Source organism: Gallinula chloropus, assembly GCF_964237585.1.
Source record: "Gallinula chloropus genome assembly, chromosome: 2".
In the NCBI taxonomy this organism is placed as follows: Eukaryota; Metazoa; Chordata; class Aves; order Gruiformes; family Rallidae; genus Gallinula; species Gallinula chloropus.
In genome coordinates, this window is record NC_140086.1 from 146,605,245 (window position 1) to 146,630,667 (window position 25,423).

The window sequence follows — 25,423 nt, forward strand, 5'->3', positions numbered from 1 at the left end:
TTTAAGTTCTTCTGACATATAAGCACCAAGCTTGAACCCTGAAAATCTCTTCACCAATGAGACTGAGTCTGTTAAAGCAAGAGTTATGCATGGTAAATAAAACATATAAAGCTGTTCTGCTGAACAGATGACTAAGTTGCTAGGGTTTTGAAGTTTATTTTCTTTTCTTTATGACTACCTATCCTTTTCACTGTAGGGTACTTTGTGTAGACTTATGAGGTTTTGTGAAAACTGACAATCGATGGTGAAGATATGCCCCAGAGGGAGAAATAATCATTTGCAAATTTATATATTTTTGGCACATTTGTAGACAAGGGAAATTGTTTCTGGATTTTCCCACAGAGGTTGAATTAAGCTTTCTACAACAAAGTACAGCAGAAATACACTTTCTGCAGTGTCCCCAGTTCGGACTGTTTTAAAACCCAACAGGAGCTTTCTGAATCAGAAAACAAAAAATTTTAAGTAAAGAATCCTACAAAATAAGCTTAATTTCCCCTTTTAGATTTCTTTATATTCAGGTACAGTTTCAGTATCAGATGGCTGAAAACAACACAGAGGAAGGGGATAAGCATGTACACAGAACAGTATCAACCGTTTCCAGTACCTCTGCTCCTTCTGGAAAGGAATCCCCTTAATACAAGGATAATTTATTGGTATTTAGTCGACTATAAAATAGTTGTGTAAGCAGGATGTTTCCAAAAGGCTCTACAGAACAATACTACACATCTACAAACTACATCCCAAGCTACAGAAACGGTAGCTGGTTACAGTCCAAGATTTACTAGCAATCTTTTTGAAAGTTATCCTTCAAGTTTCTGGAAAATTTCAGACAGAGCTCCAAAATGGACTATTTTCATCAGAAGATGATAGAACCAAAGAGACTATTTCAGTCGGAAGGGACCTACCTGGTGTGGGTATGGTTTTACTGGTTGATATATCCTTTATTATGCAGTTAAAAGTACCTGAAAAAGTTTGTCTAATCATGCGCGTGCATGAAACATGCAACACCATCTTTGTTTGATGCACTAGAATGAACGGCACTGAGGACCTAATCACCACACCCTACACATTTCTGGGGATCTAGTCTGGATGAACCTAGTCTAGGCTCATCTGCTGAATACTCATTAGCAGGTAATCTCCTTGTTTGGTTTTGGCAGAAAGGAATCCATCCCATTTACTGGACTGCTGGTGCAAATCAAGGCAGCACAAGTGGAGAAGATGGGAAATTGCTCTAGAAAACGCAGTCCTGATCTGAACTGGAATGCCAATATAGACACACACACACATAAAAAGCACCTGGACTTACCAAGAAGACAGGTATTGAGTATATTGTTGTAGAAAGTCCCTAACAGTAAGCAAAATATCTCCCCTAACTGGTCCCTTCCAACTTCTAACATTCTGCGATTCTGTGACCTGCCTATATTATATTCTTCATAATGTAGCAACAACAAGTGTGTCTGAAGTCAAAAGCCATGCACCTTCTGTATTTACTGGCTTAGTCACTTGCAGGGATGCATAATGAAAGGCATTACATGGAGAACCTGCTAACTGTCCACCAAGGTTTCAGGTTCACCTACCATTTGGCAAAAAGAAAGCAAAGTCTTCGATTCCACCAGTGGCACCACAAGCCATGGACATGCTACTACAAAGAGGATCATGTTTACATTAAGAAGCCACAACAGGTGAAGACAATGGAAAAAGAGAAACTGGTGAGGCAGTTAAGGGCTAGTTTTGATTTCATGTGTAATATCTGGAGCAAAAGAAATCATTCCAAGGCACTCGTGACTGCAAAGGATACATTTATGAATAGCCCCAACATTTACACAGAGAGACCTTTCAAGATGACAATTAAGGTTTTCATTAGATCACTACTGGTACCACTTTAACTCTGGGTTTTAGACAGTGAGTTCTCTCACCAACAACTTTGAGTCAAGGTAAAATAAAGTAATTAGAAGGAAAAAAGAAATTACAGGCTACAATGAATCATGAAAATAACCATAAAATCATCCACAAGCTGTAATTGCATACTATCATCTATGCTATAAAAGTATGCATATTTTGCTCAGTGTAGCATTTTATTTAAAATATTATCATGGAATCACAAAATCATCAAGATTGGAAAATACCTACAAGGTCATCAAGTCCAATTGTCCCCCTACCACCTATATTACTAACTAAACCATGTCCCTGAGTACCTCATCTAACCTTTCCTGGAATACCCAAAGGGACAGTGACTCCACCACCTCCCTGGGCAACCTGTTCCAACACCTAACCACTCTTTCTGAGAAGAATTTTCTCATAATTTCTAATCTGAACTTCCCCTGGCACAATTTGCAGCCATTCCCTCTTGTCCTATTGCTAGTTATCTGTGAGAAGAGTCTGGTCCCCAGCTCACCACAACCTCCTTTCAGGTAGCTGTAGAGAGCGATAAGGTCTCCCCTGAGCCTCACACTCCCAGTTCTCTCAGCTGCTCCTTGTAAGACTTGTGTTCAAGAACATTCACCAGCATTTTTGCCCTTCTCTGAACATGCTCCAGGGCCCTCAATGTCTTTCTTGTAGTGAGAGGCCCAAAACCAAACACAATATTCAAGGTGGGGCCTCACCAGAGCTGAGCACATGTGCAAGATCACCTCCCAGGTCCTGCTGACTACACTAGTCCTGATACAGGCCAGGATGCCATTGGCTTTCTTGGCCACCTGGGCACACTTCTGGCTCATGTTCAGGCAAGTGTCAACCACCTTTTATTTCCCACTTCTTCTCCTCCCAGAACCCTACTGTATCAGACAAAAGGGCCTTTTTGATTTCACTGTTTAGGGGGTGTCTGTAGGCCTACTTACACAACAAAGAAATATGGATGAAATGCAAAACTATTAATTTATTCACAAACCTTCCTATAGTACTTACCACTGCATCTTTGGCACTATAAGGAACCTGAATATATGAACAACTCTGCAATAATATGGTACAATGAACACATGAGCTGCAGGAAAACTGAGCAGCAAATCAAATGCCAACTCATTTCAAACACCCAAAGCAGTGTCTTGAAAACTGACTTTCTCCAAACACGTACAGCCTTTAAATCACATTCTTTTCAGGACAATTGACTTGAATTGCAGTTAGAGGCATAGAATATTGCTGAGAATTTAGCATTATGTATTTTAGAAAAGACAAACAAAATAAAAATGCACAAATCATAGCTAACTACTCAAACTTTTCAGAGAGAATTTCATTCCCCACAGTAATATTAAATTGCCTCAAATATAAATTAAGTGACTGCACAGTACACAAAGGCTTCTGAGGGAATCTCACCAGACTCATAGCAAACCTCAGAAAATGTAAAACCAGATATTCAGATATCTCAATTCTGGCCCAATTTTCCGCAGCAAAATTTTAATCAACAGATGAGCAATTCTCTCTTTCAAGCCCTTGTTCCAAAGAACAGAAGCATTAAGTTGATATAAATGGTGGTGTGCTTTACATCTGTAACCAAAACCATATTGGTAGCACACCAATGTTTCAGCTATTGCTGAGCAGTGCTGACACAGCATCAAACGTTCCTCCCTTTCTCTCCCAGACCTCTCCAGCAAATAGGCTGTGGGTGGACAAAGGGCAAGGAGGGAATACAGCTGGCACAGCTAATGCCAACTGATCACAGAGATATTCCATACCATATGACGTCATGTTTTTCCAAAGAGGACTGGATGCCAACTTATGTCAACACTGCAGGAAACGTTCCAGCTATCACAGAAAAGAAGCCTCAAAATCCTAAAGTTGTAAAAAATTGATGGAATCTCTGCAGAGATCGTTTTTTATGCTACAGCAGCACACGTGAAACAAAAGAAACTGCCAATACACTCTCTCTTTTTCAGGTCACGTGCACACTTGAAGTCCGTTATTTGAAAAAAGCCAAGAAATAAACATCCAGACTGAGACCAAAGTGCTCTGAGACAATCAGAATCTTTGTGTTAAAAGAATATAAACCAGGCACCAAACACAGAATCCCTGGCTGGTTTGGGTTGGAAGGGACCTTAAATCTCATCTGGTCCCACTCCCTGGCATGGGCAGGGACACTCTCCACTAGCCCAGGTTGCCCAAAGCCCCATCCAGCCTGACCTTGAACACTGCCAGGGAGGGGCAGCCACAGCTTCTCTGGGCAGCCTGTGCCAGGGCCCCACCACCGTCACAGGGAAGAATTTGTTCTTTACGTCCAGTCTAAATCTACACTAGCATCTCTTCAGCCCTTAAAGATAAGTTTCCTAAGAATCCAGGATTATGCTGGATGACAAAGTATCCTTTGCCCCACATTCAGAAGACCCTACATTGCAAACAAAACTCCTCCAAAAATTTCTAATTGCATTGCAATTTCAGAAATAAATTTTCAGAACTATATGCACAATTACAGTAATTTTCTAAGTTACAAAATGTGGCAATAGAGTTATACTAGATCACATTTAAGGGCATTTTTTCTTGTCAGGCTGCGTTTTCTAAAAATTATACAATGGTGTGTTATCTACAGATTTGCAGAGTTTTGGAGTAGCATTTATTTTAAATTAGGTGCTATCAACACAAATCAGCAGTGCTGCCTGGAGAGGCCGCAGCTTCAACTTACACTCCCAACAAGCACTTGCTGCTTAAACTTTGATTCGGCAAGAACTTGGCTATGGAGTGCTTGTCTGTGTGACAGTGCTGCTATGGCAGAAGCGCCCAGTTAACAGTGATGGCAAATATTAGGCATTAGATTGTTAAAGCAAATAGAAGCAGCACAGCATGCTAGAAATGAAAGCAAGCAACCTTGTGGGAAAAGAAGGCAGCCCTTTTCAACAATATTAAGGGCAAAAAAGAGCCTTGCTAGAAGTTCAAGTCATGTGAGTTATTAGTCATTCCAGCCAAATAACTAGTTTTTATTGTCTAGTCAGAAATTGCAATGCAATTTACTGCCCATTGCAGTAAATTGTAGAGTAAAACCCTATTCTCTGTGGATTTATTTTTTTAATCTGCGGTTTCAGAATTTCCTCCTCAGTCATTTAACACTGTGCCTTACTACCTCATTTGTCTGTCCATTCCCCTTGATAGACTTTGACAAGCAGAGAACATGCGAGGAGGATGACCACGACAGGGAAAATGCAGTGCTTCAGGAAAGGCAGCACAACACCTGCACGTGGGCTTTACTTGAGGCAGTCTCATGGCTTTGCTAATCTGGCATGGTCAGGAGGGCAGTGTCAGTCTTGATTTTGCCTGAAAGAGATCTATTCAACATCTTGTGCCTGTAAGGACCCATCTCTTGATGGAGTTTTTATACTAAAATGATGACACAGCTCTTCTGCTCTTTCTGTTTCTTAACCAAGACAGGCACTAAGTGAGCAGTTTGTGATTCTGGTGATCCCGCTCTTGCATCTCTGTGCTGCATATGATATGGGGACACATGTAGTGTTTATGTGTTTCTACACTCACCTCCCCATCACATTTCTTTTTTGATTGGAAAAAGTACTTCATTAGGCTTCAAGTACATAGCTATTGACATTTTTAACAAACACCCTTCATGAACAGCAAGGTACACCTGCATGCCTGTGTCCTGTGCCCTACATCTATGTCTTACAATAGTTCCAATTTCAGGATTTCCTGTTTTCATTCTAGTATCGCCAAAGCATTTGAAAACCACTAAAAGCCTCCACTGTGCATGTATGCTGTACCTTCTCCTTATCTCAGAAGAAAGAGATGAGACCCATTAAAATTCATTTGGAACATTTCACACCAACAGCTATAACACCAGAGAATCAATTTTTCTCATCTAGAGAGCACAGTGTAAGCAAGCCATTGCTCACCTGTCAATAAGACTTAATGCAGAAAAAATGCACCTAACAGGGAGGACTGGTGAGGTTGGTTTCATTTGGTTTTATTATCAGTGTTGAGTAGAGAAGGGAAAGGGTGACTGCAGTTAAGGGTGGGATTACTGGCAGGGAAGTCCAGGAGTAACATTTAGTCCCGACGCAGTCATTTTAAAGCTGTTCTAGGTTGTGAGCTTGTTACAATGTGATGAACAACCAACCTCTTGCTTCACCACCACCTTCCTGAATGACAGTCTGTCCGTTCTCTAGCTGTACAATGGAAAGAGCAGCATTTCAGTGCTTAACGTGTGGTTAAAAGCAAGACCAGGTGAGTAACTTGAAAATAGTGTGCTGCATATTTAAATTCATTTGGGTGTTGTGGGAGTTGTTGAGGTAGCTGAAGACCAGACTTTATCAAGAAGAAAGGAACAGATGAATCCTGAAGGTTCCAGATAATGTGGAAATTTGACGATCACAACATCACCCTGTCCAAACCCTTCTGCCCATAGCCAAGTAACCAGAGATAAGTTCTATAGATTTCTAGTGACATAAAATGCTCCAAGTAAGGCTTGCTCATGAAACTATTCTGCCAACAGTTTTGTGGCAGCTCCTCAGGAGCGTGAGCAGAGCAAGTACCATGCTCAGAATGGGCATGACACCTCAACACAGCAGGAACCAGACATCCCTGCAACACACAGGATCAAACCACTGCTCAACAGATCAAGGATTTGGACTACTGCCTGAAAGGGAGAAATTTCTAACCTGGCTCCTAGCCCTTTTTTGAGATCCTACAGCCATAGGAGCAACAGCCTTGTGTTGGACTTTGCAAGCTGCTGTAAACTGATTTCCTGACTTCTCATCTGATTCTGGAAAAAAATTTAAAATTGCTTTGATTTTGTCATGGCCTCTTCAATATGAAAACTTCAGGACTTCTCAAGTCACTTTTAAGATAAACCCACACTCTTTCAACCTTCCCCTCAGATTATGTTTAGCAGCTCTCTCATCATTCTAACCAATGGTCTCCTGGAATTTCTAAAGTCTACTTAATTAGTGGCTGTACCTGCAATCTGCCTATGATCAATACATTTTTTCCTTAACTACTGATAATGAACAGCATGCCATACACTTGATAATTACTATTCAAGTGCTCAAAGATTAAAATAGCAATTACTTAAATGTTCATTTCTTAATGCATTCCCATTTACAGAGCGCTCAAACATGCTTATTTGCCATTCTAACTCCTTGAGAGCTTACCCCATGAGGTGCTGCCCTTTTTCTTTCTTCATTTTTAAAAGCTTTTTTAAAAAAATATTTTAATCCTGCAGTGATTTATTATATTTAGTCTGCATCACAAAAAAAAAAAAAGAGAAAGGATAAGAATAAATAAGCAAGTTTTGGTCTGAATGAGTATGAAAGCATATGGTAATAAGACTAATGTATTAGCTATTTTATTTTTGCAATGTTAAGCAAAACAGATTAAATATTGGCTACAAACCAGTTATTCCTTGCAGAGTTTCTTAAAATGTTTATTTTTCTGTAAGAAACACTTTTCACTTTGAATTCATTGTTCCTTATAAAATAAAATAAAGCTGCTATTATATGAGATTTCACAGGCTTCATTCAAATATACTTCTTTTTTCAGTAATAAGAAAAGGTTTTGATGACTTTGCTTATAGGAAGAGGGTCCCTAGGTAGACAAAGGAAGTTCAGACCAAAGCCAAACAAGTTGCACTTGCTCCAAAATAAATTTCCCTGCCCCTTTAGAGCCAAACAGCCTACATGGCTACTGTATACAGTATTTTCAACATTGTTTTTCTGTACTTTTAACCCCATTTCCAAAGGAAGCAGCATCAGAACAACTCCAAATTTGAATGAACACTCTCTTGAGTGAGCTAAGGACATGAACTCCTTGAACAGAAAGAACAGAAGACCATCAAGCTTTTTCTCCTTTGAAACAAGCAGGCTCCAAGCTAGAGTCTATGGATGCTGAAAGAGCCCTACAATTTTTATGCACTACCCCTCAAAAATGCATTTACAAGTATAAACAAAATCTGTGCAGTAAACCCATCAAGTGCCAGTCCAAACTGTACCAATCTGAATTTGCTAAAATAAAGTATAGCCATTCTTTTCTCCAACAGCACACACTGACCTGTACAAAACCATCTCAAATTTGGTGAAAGTTTGAGGAAAAAATTCAGAAGAGCAATACTGAACCCTGAATTCCAGGTCACAAACTGCTCTTACCAATTTATGTCTCTTCACCCTTCTGACTATACACTCCCACTCAGTGGTTATCTTTGCACACCCACCCCAGTATTATTACTTCAGCAAACACTCAGATTTAAATGAAAAAGCAATTCGAGGTCTATTTTTCCCTCTTCCTTTCATCAAAATAATGATAATGATTCATCATTCCGAACATAGAGGACGAAGTCTTCTATTAAAGAAAAATTTTATCTCTTTCTCTGTATAATTTACATTTCTATTTATGCTTTATAAGTGACCCGAGGAAATACTTCTGTGCAGTACTGCAGACATAGCAAACCGACCACACATTCAAAGCTTTCAAAGTCATATATAAAGGATAGAGTATAAAATGGTCACATTTATCACACTATTTTTTATCCAAGGATGTCAGAGCACATTACCACAGGAACTAAGTATGTTTCCTTATCACTAAAACAAAGACAAGGACTAGTCAGAGACATAAAATGTACTTAATTTTTCAAGCCAGTACTACTAAAATGATTTCTGAGCTGAAGAAAATTGTTATAAGTTTCAATTTGGTTTTGTCTTCCAACTACTGATAACAAGATACCAATAATCAATTGCAGGATTTTCCTAATATAATTGTCAAATAAACAAAATGTCTTTCTAAGCAACTTTTAAAATATACTTTTACTTAAAGAATAGTACATGTATGCAAGAAAGGAACTGCAACTCTCACTGAATGAAGCCCCTCAGTTTTGAAATCCAGCACTCAGTAAAGCTCCAGTTGTAATTAAATACAGATGGAAATAATCCTTACTGTGCTGATCAAACAGCTGATGGTTTTACAATGATTCTAAATACCAAACCTGAGTTAAAACTTACTTCATGCGAGACACTAATGAACTCAAATTGGTCAGGAAAAAAACTATACATGTGTCTACAGTATTTCAATCCCACCTTCTAAAACCAAACTTTTTCTTTCTTTGAGGAAATCTTCCATTATTTTCCCCACTTAAACATTGTGTTGATAGTTCCTTTTTAGCTATCACCTGACTCTACGTGTAACACAACAGAAACTTGCAAAATGTATGCCTAGCTAATTTGAATTAGCATTATGTGTAACAAATAATCCAATAGATTGATCTAAAATGTTACAACTTCAAAACTTAAAAAGTGTTCCTATTGGTCAGATTTTAAAAAATTTACAAGTTTCTTTAGCTTTATGACAAAACTTTTTCCAAAAGTGCAAGTATAATGATACTGTTAGACACTGCCAAAGTGTTTCTCCTCTTGAGGCTTAAATTTAAAAATAAATTTAAGAGGAAGATTTTTTTTTCTCAGAAAAGTCAGCTTTCTGTACTACAGAACATTTTTTCTTGCTCTTGAATATCAGATTTCAGTATTTCAAAGAAAAAGTTTATCTAAGAGAGATAAAAGTGACTATATTACTAAACCCAAACTGAAAAAGAAACTAAATGGATGCAGCTAGAATGCAAGGAACAAAGACCATGTCAACAGCTGACTGATCGAGCTAGAGCTGCAAACCTTATCACTTCATGTCTTGTGATTAAATTTGATCATCTAATTCAGCAATTAAAAAAAAAAACAAACCAAACCACAACATTATTTCCCAGTGCTTTATGCTGGTATGTTGATTAGCAAAGAGCCATAAAGTGAATTTGAACACAAATTTACAATACTTTTTGCCACTACTACTTCCCATTCATATTAAGTAATTCCCAGGGTCTGCATTAGAGGACTGAAGAAGTATCTTGCTAAGAATATGGAGATGGCACCCTAAAAAAAAAAACACTTTTTCAAATAAAGAAGCTACTGGGACACGTTTTATATGACCAACTGCACAGTCCTGCTCTGTCAAATACATGCAGCTGAAGAAGCAGCTTTAAAGCAAGACCGAACTGAAAGATGAGCTGTATTTGGAAACCTGCTAAGAGAAAGTAGCACCACACACTAAGAGCAGGTAGTCTCAAATTCACTGCTACCTAAGCACAAAATTTCATTTAGATGCTAGAAACAAAACATATATGTGCTTAGATTTAATAGTTTTCTAAAGAAATGCCTCACCTGCTCTTTCAGAAAAAAAAACCCAAAACACTTACAGAAACATTAAAAGGTTTTCATTTGCCCACAAGTATTGTTTACTTGCAAACAATTTGCTTTGTAATCTTCATTTCCCATGATACTAGTTTTTAAACACTCATCACAAATTTGAATCAAGATCTTTACTTTTACATCTTTATGCAGAACCTGATTCCCAGACATTTTTCCAAAAGCAAGTGATTTCCACTCTTCTGTTAACAATATAAATCCAAACAAAAGAACTTTCTTAACCCTGCTCACCAAGTGAACAGATTGCCAACATGATGGAAAACTAAACTGCTCTTCTCGTCAGATTATTTTTTTTCCACCAAACTTCATTCTCTGCATAACTCAGATTTTACAGAAATGCCAGTTAAACGTTAAAGAAAATAGACAAAAACCTAGGATTCGCTGCATACAGACTGAGAAATCTTGGCACAGACTTGTGCCTTTTCACTTTCGCTATTCAGGCAGAACCTGCTAAATTTAAATCACGAAGAGTTTGGTTTACTGCTGCTTAGTGCAGTAAACGCCATCCTTACAGACTCTACTCTATGCAAGTTAGTCCAGGATCCAATTCAGGTTCCCAGAGTTCCTAATAATATTTAAGAGATTATTTCTATATGGCTCAATGATACAGAACTAACCCATTCAAACTCCCAAATTTAATCACAGGCAGGGACATCTTTGAGTTGAAATTGTGTGTACATATATACACATGCACACACACACCCCAGACATACATTTATCAATTAGCACCATCTAGTGGGGTCAGTACAATTTATACAATATGAGAAATACGTAGCTCACTGTCAGGTTTTCCTACATTCAGTAGAAACATGTTATACTAAAGCACATGTAAGGTAATTAAGAAAATTCAGTTGCTTAAAAAAAAAAAAACCCCAAAAAAAACCCCCAGACAAACCCCAAACTCATTTTAATTCATACCATTATGTTATTCTACTATAAATTGCATTTTAAGAAATATCATAGAATCGTAGGGGTTGGAAGGGACCTCGAGAGATCATCGGGTCCAACCCCCCTGCCAAAGCAGCTCCCTAGGACATATCACTCAGATAGGCGTCCAGACGGGTCTTGAATATCTCCAGAGAAGGAGACTCCACCACCTCCCTGGGTAGCCTGTCCCAGGGCTCTGTCACCCTCACTGGGTAAAAGTTCTTCCACATGTTGGTGCGGAACTTCCTGTGCTCCAACTTGCAGCCATTGCCCCTTGTCCTATCCCCGTAGACCACTGAAAGGGGGCTGGCCATTTCTCCCTGCATCCATACTTCAGATATTTATAAACATTAATAAGGTCCCTCCTTAGTCTTCTCTTCTCCAGGCTGAACAGTCCCAGCTCACTCAGCCTTTCCTCATAGGGGAGATGCTCCCGGCCCTTAATGATCTTTGTAGCCCTTCTCTGGACTCTCTCCAGGAGATCCCTGTCCTTTTTTATATCAGGGAGCCCAGAAGTGGACACAATACTCCAGATGGGGCCTGACCAGGCCAGAGTAGAGGGGGAGGATCACCTCCTTTGACCTGCTGGCCATGCTCCTTTTGATGCACCCCAGGATCCCATTGGCTCTCAGCCACCGAGGCACACTGCTGGTTCATGGCCAACCTGTCATCCACCAGGGCCCCCAGGTCCTTCTCCACAGAGCTCCTCTCCAGCAGGTCATCCCCCAGCCTAACCACACAAGTGGTTATTCCTTCCCAGGTGCAAGACTCTACACCTGCATTTGTTGAATCTCATCTGATTTCTCCCTGCCCAGCTCTCCAGCCTCTCCAGGTCTCATACACAAGAAAGGCTCAAAATAAAAAGCACATGAAATGCAACAGGCAAAATCACTGCCAGCCTCTGCCAACAGGCAAGTGAGCTAAAAGCATTGCTGTTCCCTTCACCCCCTGCCTGCTTACAGCCTGGGTTAAAAATCAAAGAAAACAAATAATCACTAAAATTAAGTCCATACTTAAGGGTATTAGGACAAGTCATGAGTGTGAAATTAAGCATTTGCTTCACTGCTCTTAACGAAGCCGTGGTGATGAATGCAAAGAATGACTCGGAGGACACGCTCTGCAGCGTTTGGGGTAATAATGATGAAAAGTAGGTAAAAATTCAGGCAAATTAAAAAATACGGACAAAATTTGGTGTGGGGAGGTGTGGGGTGGGTGTGTGTGTGTGTGTGTGTGTGGAGGGGGGTTGTGCAATCATGCTTAGTAAAAGCCAGCAGTGGGAGAGACTTGAAGTGACTACAGAAGTCCCAGAACTAAGAACAGGAGATGCTGAGGACTGCACAGTACAGCCAGGTGCCAGGCTACAACTGAAACTAAGTGAAATCAAAACAAAGAGATTCTAATAAATATATATCAAATCCCAAGATTTATAGTAAGAAATTAAATTTTTTAAATGATTAATATATCATCTGGATTTTATTTAGAGGGACAGAAAGATGCGTTAGAGGTAAAGTGCCCCACAAGTACAACCAGATAACTGTATTAGTTATATATATACTAGTTATATATTAGTTATATATATATTAGTGTTAATGCATAACACTAATTCTCAACCTTCCCTGCAGAGGACAGAGAAACACCAACACTGAAGTGGAATGTGTGTTATGGGATAAAGAGGAATATGAAAAATAATGATAAAATATCAGGGGGAAAAATGCAGTAATTTAGGAGAGATTTACTGCCATTTCCCTGTCCCTTTTCAGACCACTGCACGTCAGGCTTTTGCACTAAATCATCCAAACATGCAATCCCATTTTACAGGAAACTTCAAATGAAAGCAAACATATTCATTTCTTATTCTATTGAGAGGAGTAGCACAAATGTATTTGTACAGGTGTACAAGATTACACCATGCCATATCTTTAAATTTTGGAAAGCTGGTAGAAAACAGCAGAAATTGCCTAATGACAGAGGAGATGACAGTAACAAAGATAAAGGAGCTGTACTGGCAATTCCACTTTTACAAAAAAGAATACAGAAATAAGTTCAGCCACCTTATTCTTCAAAAAATAATGACCTACGGAAACACAGACCAGCAACACCAAAGTATCAAATACCAGGATGCTGCAAGATTTCCAGAGCATTTCCAGGCACTGCCCACCCAGCTCCCCCTTTTCAAGAAGAATGCAAGAAAAGCATTAGCATGACCTAACCTGATTTACACTGCATTTGAATATGAATTCAGCAAAATTTTAAGTAATACCAGGAAACAGGGGTGGTTTATTACATTTTTATGCCATAGATGAGTTATAAAATTATCAAAGCCAAAAGGCAATGTATTTCCTTTTAGGTGATGCAAAAATTTCCTGATAGAACCAGAAATTACAAATGTTGATCTAGCTTAACTCAGTTGGGCTCCCTCAGTTCAAATTAAACACACTGAAGTACTCTCCAACTGTATCCATCTTCAGATGATCAACCTCAGTGTATGAGAGGTCACTTGTACCTGCATCCTTAAGGGTTTGGAAATCAGTGGAAAAGATGAAATCATAAAAACCAGCATGACATCGCCACAGAGAAGCTATTATAGAATGGCTATGGAAGTGTTAACAGGAATAATATAAGGAGAATAAACGCACATAACACAAAGGGAATTAAACGTGTCTTGTTTGTTAAAAATTCACTTAGCAGTAGAAAAGTAAATAGAAAATAACCCAGTTCTAATAAGTTAAAAGACCAATGTACATACACAGAAAACACAGACACAGAGTTGAAGCAGAACAGAAGATACGATGATCAACCCATAGGTCTTACTCAGTGGTTACCCAATATGCAACGAGGAAAATATTGCTTCCCCTTTGGGAGAAGACAATAATAAAACTTGGTCAGATTATTAGGTAGAATTATGTAGAAATTGGTAGAAAGTGGATGTTTCGAGATGAAAGCGCACAGGCTCTCAACTACAAATATTCTGTTGCTTGGCATGTGCTATGGTATGATTTGTAGTTAGCCTTTAATGACATACTAAACGTCAACATGACCAGCTTAGTATTTCAGATGCCGATTAACATGATTACAATCATGGGTTCCTTTTTTCCTATAATGTTTGAAACTTGGAAATTCAAAATTGCACTCTGATTTACGGTTTGATTCTGATTAAAGCCATGTATGTCTGCAGTGTCATTACTGGATTATTTAATCACTAAATCTCAACAAAACCTGCTCTTTTCCATGAAACGCAATCTGTAAAGCACACTAAAATTCAAGATAGTTTATGAAGATGATAACCATACTAAATGTAAAGCAGTACTGAAGCTATCCCATACATAATCACTACCATTTATAGCTGGCACGTCATCTTTTTCTTTTAACTCTTTGTCTTGGTGCTCAGCTGCTGTTTGTGCATAAACCATGACACTCTTTAATGTCAATATAATTGAGACAAAGTCATGTTTGTGAGTAATTTACACCATTTGCACAGGTTGTGATTTCTAGCAAATGTCAACAAGAAAAATTAGAACTTGAAAAGGAAACAATCCAGATTTACTTTCCAATGGACAGCAAGCAAGACTGCTTACCCCACACCATCCCCACCACTCAATAAAAATATTCTTCAGGAAGGACCACGCTGTACCAAAACCACTGGGGCAGAACAGAGGCCATGGCTTCAAGGCTCAAAATCTCCTCCTCTTGGGACCAATGATTTCATGTCAGAGGTCTATGAGAAAGGGTGAAGGAGGGAGGCAGCAGGATGGAAATCAGAAGAAAAGCAACCTAAAATTGAAGGGGAGAGGACAGTGCCAACTTGGCATTATTTTCTCTGAAAGAAATGGTTCTGAAGCAGAAACGTGTTCTTGCTAACCAGCTGATCCATCAGGAGGGGCATACTAGTGCACCTAGTACAACGAGTGAAAGTACAGCTAATGAAATTAAAATAAGAAATGGAATTGAGAAATCAAACCAGATTATGATTTTATTTCTTTTGTATCCATAACATTGGTGGGCGTATGTCTGTGTGTGTGAGAGCCAAGTCCAGTAACCGATGGGAGCAGGGTGTGTATTTCTCTAATGAATTTAATCATGTGTGTACTTTGCCTGCGATCTTTAAGATGGAGTAGCCAGCAGGTAAGAGGAGACCCATATCTGGAAGGGCTCAAGGTCTTAACCAGTGGCTGGGTAAAGGGCCCAGGGTCCAGGCCTGGCTATTCAGTTGCACTTAGAGACCATGCTGGTATTGGAGGAATTTGTAAATGTGGTGGTTCTTAGAAATCTAGAGAGCAAAAAGGGGTGTGTTTTTAGCTGTGAACCTTAGCCCTAGTCAGCTGCAGAGGAGAAACGGGACCAGGCTGTCTGCCTTTTGTTTATACGAGTGCCGTTGGTGATGATGTGTGTAAAGCCACTGCTTTTCCTGTGGCAGCCTTTCTGGCCAGGTGGGCTAGTGACATAAATGCTCAGTCTCGCTACTGATTGGACCAGCAAATGAGAAGAGCAGCGACCACATCCATCTCTCAGTCCACCAGACTGGGCTTCTGCATCCCAGAGAGGGGAGTCCTCACATCCTGGGGTAGCTACCTGGGATAGTTCTCATAATACCTTTAAACTTGGGTACTGATGGAACATGAAAGATTAAATATCTCATCTCGTTCGCATGTAATGAAATTGTGTAACTTTGCAAATACATGCAAAGTGAGTAATGTTTTCACTAGGAATTTATATGGCAACATTAACATGGCATACAAGTATCTTAATTTTCCCTAAGTGGCAAGAAATTAACCCAGTCCTTATTTAGTAGATGAGAATTACAAGAAGCCTGCAGACATCCATGGGAGGACACACCAAGGGAAAAATGGGGTCTTAGTAAGGCAAATGGAGCAGGGAAAGACAGCTGCAAAATACATGGCAATAATGCATGTGTGTGCAACTCTGAATGGCCCACTGAGGCACCAGTGCTTTTCTGAAAACAAATCCAAGACAGCTCTAACTTCAGACAATTCAACGTTTTTAAAACTGTCACTACAGGAAAGATTTACACACCACAGGTACCTTAAAGCGGTTCAGCTGGAGGAAAAAAGCACAAACCCCTCCTCTCTGTAGCATGGTTGTTTCCGTGGCTACATGTCACCACCCTGGAGATCCTATGTCAAAGGGAACCTGCAGAAAAACCTTAAGTTTTGCTATTGTATTGAAGGAGTAATCAAGCTACAGTGACTGCCCATTGCAAATTACTCATCCTTGATTTGCACAGACAAGAAAGGCTTATGCTTTGCATGTTTTTAAATCTTAGCTCTTCAGCACCGTACTGATTACTGTGCAGTGACTGAGCATCATGTGGATAGCACCAGTACATTAAACACTTACATACTGTGGCTCTCAACGTAACTTGATGTTTGAAGTGAACTTGCTCTGACATCACCACACCTGCAAAGTGAGTACTGGACTCTAGGACTCTACAAAGATACATGGCATTAGAGAAACAACCTGTGGTTAAGAGAACACTGCTATACAAACAATGCTACCCGTGAGCCTCCACCAATAGCCCACATGGAGAATACTATGCTGCTCTCTTCTTTCCATGATTTAAAAAGGAAAAAGAGGTTTACAAGAAAGATGACTGAAAAAAAGTTTGTTGTTTTTTTTCTTTAGAGAAGTGCTTAAGTCAGCACAAAAGAAAGAAAAGGGATCAGAAAAAAATGTTAAAAACTGTGCATGCATGCCTGTATTTCATGCAAAGGGGTAATATTGCATGTTACCAAACACTACAAATTAACTTCACGAGGATTAGCTGGAGAATTGACACATCCAAGATTTCAAAAAAAAGAAGGAAAGTTCACGTAGACAGTAACAAAATCTGCTGGTAGGAAACATCGGCAAGCTTTTTAAATATTTCTAATAAATCTTATTGGATCAGTTTCCATGCTTCAGAAAGATTTTATAACTATCACATCCCGTCCTTAGCTCTTATAATATTTTTACATTGCAGAGGGTTGTTTGGGTAGTTATGACTTTCTATTCTTAAAAGGAAAACAGTCCAAGACAGTAACAAAAAAAAAAAATAGTTTTAAGCACTCCCTCACATGTTCTGCCATGGAACTTCTGGTCCAAGGGAAAAGAACACTGTAGAAAAACAGTTTAAAATTACATTATCCTTGGATTTATCAGACTACTATTACTGAACAGCTTACGAGACCTTTGATTGGCCCCAGTATTGTAGAACAAAAAAAAATCTATCACTTTGGTTAAATAAATACTGTACAAGCTTCATAAGGCAAGAAAAATCTGGGTACGAGCACAGATTTGGGTTCTAAAACTTCTCTTCAAACTGTTGTGCCAGTTTTGTCACCATTGCCCCCTCAGTAACAATGAAATTACAAACTGTTTGTCTTAGAAAGATTGATTTACTTTTATGTCCAGTACATCTTGGCTGGATTTCTGCTACTCTTTGGAGATTTCCCAGCAGAAACTTTAAATCAATTACCACTGACCCAAAAAAATGCCTCTGTCTGGATTTTAACCTAAACCAAAGTTTTTTCACATTCCAAAGCACTGATTTATTCACAAGTTTCAAGTAATAGTCATAGACTAACACTTCACACCTCTGATTTAATAAGCTTATCTGCATTATTTTTTCATTTCAAAAGTTTGTTGGTACACCATACTTATAGAGACTTCTGATACCAACCCAACTTCTACAGCTTTTATGAGACTAAACTGTTAACAAGAAAATTTAATTGATACTTTGGAAACTGATCTTTGATTGGACTAGTTATTATTATTTTTAACAAAGTGGGCTGAAAGAAGGAGTTGATGACAAGAACTGGACTTCCTTATAAAAATCTAGATGAAAAAGCTGCAAGTGTCTATTACTAAACACATTAGCAACTCTGGTGTAGAAACCACAAGATGCTGGACAGACCAAACTTCTGACAAAGAAGTTAGCACCAGACATCCAGTTCAACTTCTACCAAAAAGTACAAAATAAAAGCAGATGAAAAAAACTACAAGAAAGTATTTACCACAGGAGAACCCATTCAGTAGACATCAGGACAAAGCTATTATTTATTTATGTCCAATAGCTGCCCATGTCCTAGGAAATGATCTACTAGCTACAGTTATTACAAACACTTTTAGCTGAACAATCACACAGAACCTGTATTTCACCACATCTGCACTAACCGTCAATTTTTGTCTTTAATTGGAGCAGAAACAGTAAATCTCTTCCACGTTACAACAGGTGGAAAGTTGGGATACCTAGCTATGCTTTCAGACAGGAACCTGTTTTTATTTTTGCTAATTTTTGCCCAGTTATAACCTGATGTATTGCATTTTTATACAATAAGAGCACAAACAAGCCAAAGGGTTCAACATACACATCAACCAGAAGCCCCCCCAAATCTCAACAAGAGAAGCAAGTTGCTCAATGCCTAGCTGCCGGCTACCTTTTCCCTAATATTTCCATGGAAGCAATACCAGCCTGAATAAAGTAAAGATCCTGCACTATTTTCTATAAGACTTCAAATACCTTATTTTGATCAATCTGATCGCTGTTCCCATGGAAATTAAGTTTAAAGGCAGCTGACTGCCTCCAGCTAAGAGCGATCTCTTTACTCACAGATTTCAGTTGCTGGCCATTGAGCAAGTCTCAGAAAAAAATCACTTTGGCTTCAAAAGTAACACTTTAAATTTATGTGGCATTTCATAAGGAATAACACCTTACATTACACTTTTTTTTCAATGCAATAATTTTGATGGAAGCAAAATGACTCATTGCTTCAGTGGTAATTACTCCAAATACGAATGCAGTCAGTCCAAATTACTCCAAGTCACTCCAAATACAAGTATTGTCAGTCATCAAGAGGCCTTCTTACAAAGAACTATTTTTTTCAATAATTTTCATCCTCAGGTAAGCAGAAAGCATGTAGAAAGTTTATACTTCAGTATGTGAATTAGACCATTACCTACAAATATTTTGGATGAGAAGAGTACTGAAATTCTAGCACTCCTCCATATATATTCTTAACATACAACTCAAGCAAAAAGCTGCAAAAATTCACTGGAGATCAAGCTTCTTCTCCAAGCAGTAAGAGAATATTAAAAGCCTCAGATTTTCTCCATGCAGTTTGAGGCAAGACTGCACCACGGGCCTCTTTCAACAAAGACATCCTTACCAAAAGAAAGATTTCCTAGATCTACAATGATCCGGATTTAAAGAATGACAAGTAACTAACATCTATTATCTTGTGCCTCAATATTAGTGAATTCATTTATAGTAAATTCCTTCTCTCTTTGCCAGAAACAGAGCAGTTTTCAAACCACCACAACGGACCACATCTGTGCACCGTTTGGACGGTCTGCATTACAAGAGCGATCGCTTTACTCTCGCCATGGGGAGGGTTTGTGTGCTTTCTCTGACTGAGAGATGTACTCCATAACGTAAGAAGCAACGCTGCCCGATTCTCCTCTAGAGCGTGAAGAACAATTATTTTTCATTGGCCATGAATTGCTACCAGCTGCCAACCACCACACTCACACCTCCTCCTCCAGATGGCCAGGTGGGAAGTGCTTACTCACACCACCTTTTCCTTCATGTTTCCCATCTCCAAAGCAAACAGCACTTCAGACCTCCACATGAATTTACAGAATTGTAGCCTGTTCCACTTACTGGGGAGTCACAGCTTTTTAAAAATAAATATGGCTGAGAACCCAGCAGTAAAGAACCTTAAGGACTTCAAGTATCAAAGCAACTCCTTAGTGAATGAGCTATCAGTTTCAGTAATTCCACCCACTCCAAGGTGGTCCGTACACTTCTCCAACTCTACAATGCTTTCCCCCAAAACCATAACACACTCCCTCCGTTTGATTTGTGGTTAGGTGCCACCTATGGTCTACCAATCCCCAGGCTCTCTTCTAGTGCAATTTCCAGGCTTGCTGCTCTGGGGAAACACAGCTCCTCCAAGCTTTTTCTGAGGTAGCTGGTTTTGTCTGCCCTGGAATCAGAAACCCTTCTCAGCCTTATCAGGTACAAGCACAGTAGTCATGAAAATCCCCTTACAAACACACCCTGCTCTCTCCATCCACTATGGTTAACAGAGAAAAGAGTATTCTTGTGACCTGAGGAATCAGGCAGGTCCAACAATAAACAACAAAGACTGTATAAATATTACTTCCAGAGAAGGTGTACATGAAGAGCATAACAATGAGAAAGTAACTAACTTTCTATGTTCAGAAAAAAAATATTTCAATATCAGCTGCAAAAGTGCAGAAGCAGTCAACATTAAATACTCAGGCGGCCATGAAGAAAGTCAACTCCATCTGAGCACAATCTCCAACCTTCATTCTGTATCATTTGTGTTACGCTCAGGTCTTACACTAAAACCTCCTCCTCGGCCAGCATCACCCTCCCAGTGCTTTGGCACATACACAGATACCATCCTGCCTATGGGTCACCCCCATCAAATGTTCAGAACGAGTTCAGAACAATTAGTTGTCACACCCAACACATCAGAACAACTCATATAATCTGAAGTCCATTTTCTCTACATTCTTTTGTGAAAATCCAAATGCAGGGATGCTCGAGCCCGTGTCCAGGCAGCAGCATTCATCACTCAGGTGCACGACATGGAGGTGAATGCACATGATCAATGCAGCAGTGCTGGCTGCAGAATGTCTGGTAGATCATAAGGGCAAGGGAAGCTGCAACATATGACCCCTCCATGGGTGCCAAAGGAACCTGCATGGCTCTCCCCAGATGAAAGCTGGACAGTTATGAACTAGTCTATCCTCTAACATAAAACAAGCCATGAAATCTTATTTACATTCTCTGATTCTGCACTGTAGATGCAAAGTCATTCATCCTACAGATTAACAGCTTTTTTCATGAAGCTTGTGAGTAAAGCTCTGGTAGAAAGAGCATTTATAAAACTACCAGTACCAGTCCAGACTAAAGATTTAGCACATCATCTGCAGATCGTTGATTTTACCTCCCTAAGTATGTGTGAAAATCAATCCCTTTTGCTTTGCCCTAGTCAGCTCACTGTTTTTTGAATGCTATCTTTATTTTTCTCATTACCAACAAAGAAACCACAGTAGCCTGAAAACATCTACATTTACATATTGAAAAATCTGAGTCTTCACACTGAAAATTTCCAGTACACCACAATGACTGTAAAATTTGGGCTATGTAATCATATGATTCAAGTTACATGCCAAAGAAATTACACCAGGATACACGCAACTTTTTATTTTTAGATATGAGATTTCTTAGAAAAAGCTGTTAGCCATCGACATGGACAAACATTAGTCCATAAAAGTGATTTCTCAGAATTTCAAGACAACTCATATCTAGGTGGAGCAAATAGGAAATTAGCACAAATTAAGGTCTTGCAGGGCCAGCTACCAAAATACAATGCATTTATTAAAAACAAAACAAACCCTCAAAAAACCCAGACTAGATTAATGTAATATTCTTTACTCTTGCAGTAACTTTCTTTCCCAGTGCCACATACTGCTTTTTGAAGGTTCAAACTCTTCCTTATCAAAGGAATAGCACCACCACTTGCTGTGGCTTCTTTCATAATATAAAGTACAGTACTAAAGGACTGTACATGTTTGGAGCTGGCCAAAATCAATCAGTACAATGCAATTCATTAAGAAATCCTTGAGCAGCAGCCCAACAGATAAGCTTACTTAGTTCTTGAGCATTACATCCACAACCAGAAATGTTTAAGGCAACAGTGCAAGTAGAAGCTTCATCTTGGAGCTAAACAAACAGTAAAACATGTGTCCAGTGTGCTAACAGCAAGCAAACACAGACATGGAAATTCTTGCAGGTCCTCTAAAAATAAGCTACAAGAGTTGTTAGAACAGATCTTTATTTATCCCTTCTTTTCTACTAAAAAGCAGAGCACACAGAGAGGAAGTTGTACAAGGAGAGGCTGAAGTCCCTCTATCTGTTCTGCCTGGGGAAAAGGAGACTGAGGGGAAACCTCACCGTGGTCTATGGCTCCCTGATGAGGGGGAGCAAAGGGGCAGGCAGCAATCTCCTCTCTATGGCAACCAGCAATAGAACCCAAGGGAACAGCATGAAGCTGTGTCAGGGGAGGTTCAGGTTGGATATTAGGAAGAGGTTCTTTTCTGAGAGGGTGGTCGGGCACTGGAACAGGCTCCCCAGGGAAGCGGTCACGGCACTGAGCTTGACTGAGTTCAAGAAGCATCTGGACTCAGACACATGCTCTGACTTGGCTGGCCCTGTGTGAAGCCAGGAGTTGGACTTGATGATCCTTATGGGTCCCTTCCAACTCAGAAGATCCTATGATTCTGTATGTACTATTTCAGGTTTCAGCTATGCTACTGCTTATAATTACCCTGAAGGATTTCTTTTCTTTATGTTTCTTTTCTATAAATCTCTACAGAACTACTGGGATCTCTGCTATATAACAAGTAATGAAATGGCTGAAGATTTTTGGTAGAACTTAAGAGAGTCGTGTAATAATACAAGGAAGTAACAAATTGAGGGAAGCAGAGAAATTTTAAACATTCACTACCTAGAGCCAGATTTCTATTCCAAACTGTCAACAACAGTTGTGGGTTCCCTCTTCTCTATACTTCGCGAACTAAAATCTAATCAACAGATTCCTTTACTGAGAAAAGGGACAGCAAGAACAGTTGCATCAGTTTTTGCTGGTTTTACTTACTACAATAGGAATGTACTGTAGGGAACAATCCAGTATTTGCAGGGGAATGGACTGGATGATCTAATACAACTTTTCCATTTCTGACTTCTTAGAACAGCTCATGCTGATCCAAGTTCACAAAGAGATTTCTGTCCAACAATACTGAATGAAGAGAGCTCCAAGACAAGGTTTGGGGCTTGTTTTTGTGGGTTTTTCTTCTTTTTTTTTCCACCTCCTCTTTTTTTTCACTATTAAGAAAGCCAGAATAGCAAACCATATGCCATAGTATACAACTATATATAAAAAACCCTATGACAATTAAATACCCATAAAACAGAGTATCTGTAGAAAAAGTAGACTGTTCATCTTATACTTAAACCTTTCAAGCAATTTGGAGGATCTTACCCATTTTACAGCTTAGGAAAAAAGCTCTTTTCTAATATTTGAAATTATTATACAGCAGGGTAAGACGATCAGCTAAGAAATTTGTACTAAGCAGTGTATCTACCTTAAAGAAATATTAGTGCCTAATTAGCAATACACTCATGCTCATTTTCTTCCAAAATTGACACATAACAGGATCGCAACATCCTTGGCTCTAAACTAGCACTTTTTTTATTATTATTACAAAATATCTGTCATCATTCTCTGCCTAAGGAATTAAAAACATTTGTCTTTGCAAGTACAGTTGACTTTAAGAAGTTATTGCTAAGAAAAACAGTCTTTCAAATACGACACCAGAACCCAGAAAGATTTGGCACTTCTGAAGCCTTGTAACAGGGAAAAAACTGTGGCAGATGGGGTTCATTCTTCTGCTTCTACAGCTCTCTTCCAAAAAAGCTATGGACTGCCTTTCCTGAAACTTGATAGGATACTGAATAACTCTTCTTAAAAATGTGTTAAAGGTCAAGCAAGTACCATTTGTCTCGGGGCAGGGGTATGAATCAGGTAAACTCTTGAAAGATCTTTATGCCCTACTTTCTATATCAGATCACCACAGAAATGAAGAGTTGAGGTTCTTTGATACGCACTGGGTCAGACCAGAAGCTCTTAAAAGTCTTAATTCTTATAATTAAAAACTTTGTCTTTTGAATGAAGTTAGCACAGTGTATTAAAGAAGTGCCCCTAGTAAACCCTAAAGATACAGTTTCGAGAATTAAGTCATTTTAAGATAGTGTGAGACTATCAGTTCCATTCACAGGATTAGAGTTAAACACATGCTTAATATTTGGGGCTAAACCCAACAAGATACATGATAAATATGGTTGGAATACTTCACTGCCTTCTTGTTGTAACTGCAATAATGTGACCATTCACAGATCCCAAGACTTTCTATCTGCCTCAAGAAAGCTTTCTTATCAATTCTTTTTCATTAAAATCAGAAAGACCATTCTACCCTGCAATAACAAACAACGTGGTAACTAGAGCGTTTAACCAGGAAAGCCAACATTTCCAAATCCAGAGGATACTTACGGTGTGTAACCTAGTTGCTGTTGTACTACCTTTGTTTTCTTTTAGAGGAAGAGACAAAAGGGAGCAAGTGAGTTTGATACGGTTTAGGTTTTGCCTCAATAAAAAATTAGAGCAAATGTTGAAATGCCAACATTTCATGGATTCACACTTATTTTCTAGCCAGCCTTCTTCCCAATCCAGAAAGAAAACTGATATCACAACTGCCCTAACAATTTGCTTTGATGCACACCACCATTAACTTGTATTAGAGAAACAACTGGTGTTCCCCTTGCAGTGATGATCTAACCACTGGAAACCATGGCCACATCAGAGCAGTACAGAGTCTGGGAATCACTGCATTTCAGAAACTTCAATTAAATTCTTTAGACAAGGAAGTATTGCCAACACTGTTGCCCTGTTTGTTGTTTTTGTGTATCAACCACCAGAGAGTACTTGTGTTTACTTTTAAATGTAAATTTTCAGCTTTTTTGAAAATAATTTTGACCAAGTATCAACATTGTTACATCTTTTCCCAGAATAAGATAGCTGAAAGAAATGGGAAAAGGTGACTCTCAAACACGTCAAAATAATGCCAATTTTAAGCTCCCCCTAGGTCAATGACTGACAAGAGTAACAAATTCTACTCAATTATGCGTGATTCTGGATATATTCACTACCACCTAATGACTCATCTGAGACCTCAGAATTTCCTTCCAGCTTGAATTAGCTCTGTAGTAGAGACCTGAAGACATACTTACCATTTCGTAGGAGTGGAACATTTGTAACCAGCAGATTGGCCCCATTTTTCTGCTATAAGCAATTTTAACATTATCAGGGTAGCTCTGCATACTCCCATGGCATTCTTTGATTTCTTGTTGCTGATTGTTTTCATAGCAGGACAGTTTACTCAAGTATTCTTCCAAACTTATTTTAGGTTTTACTTTAGTCCAACATATTTATGTGCAAAACACAATTTTAAATGGAGGGAAGCCAATAAAAGAAACAGCTTACTAGAATTTCAGTTGACTTCGTTAAAGGAAATTATTTTAAATTAATGTGGCTACTGAACTGTTGCCATACTTGACCTCAGAAAATATATTCCTTCTAATTTTTGCTGTGAACATTTATTTATTTAAGCTAAACTCCAGGTCTTGAATGTTGACCATAAAGAAGTCTCAGATTTCCTGCTACTATTTTGTACTCATTTTTTTT

The 25,423-nt window shown here is 38.9% G+C and overlaps 1 protein-coding gene across 1 annotated transcript in view; it reads right to left on the reverse strand.

Moving 5' to 3' along the window:
• Nucleotides 1-25,423, reverse strand: part of MPP7 (MAGUK p55 scaffold protein 7) — a gene marked incomplete at its 3' end in the record, with an annotated part of 145,615 nt that overhangs the window by 67,135 nt on the left and 53,057 nt on the right. The gene's annotated exons all lie outside the window — the stretch shown is intronic.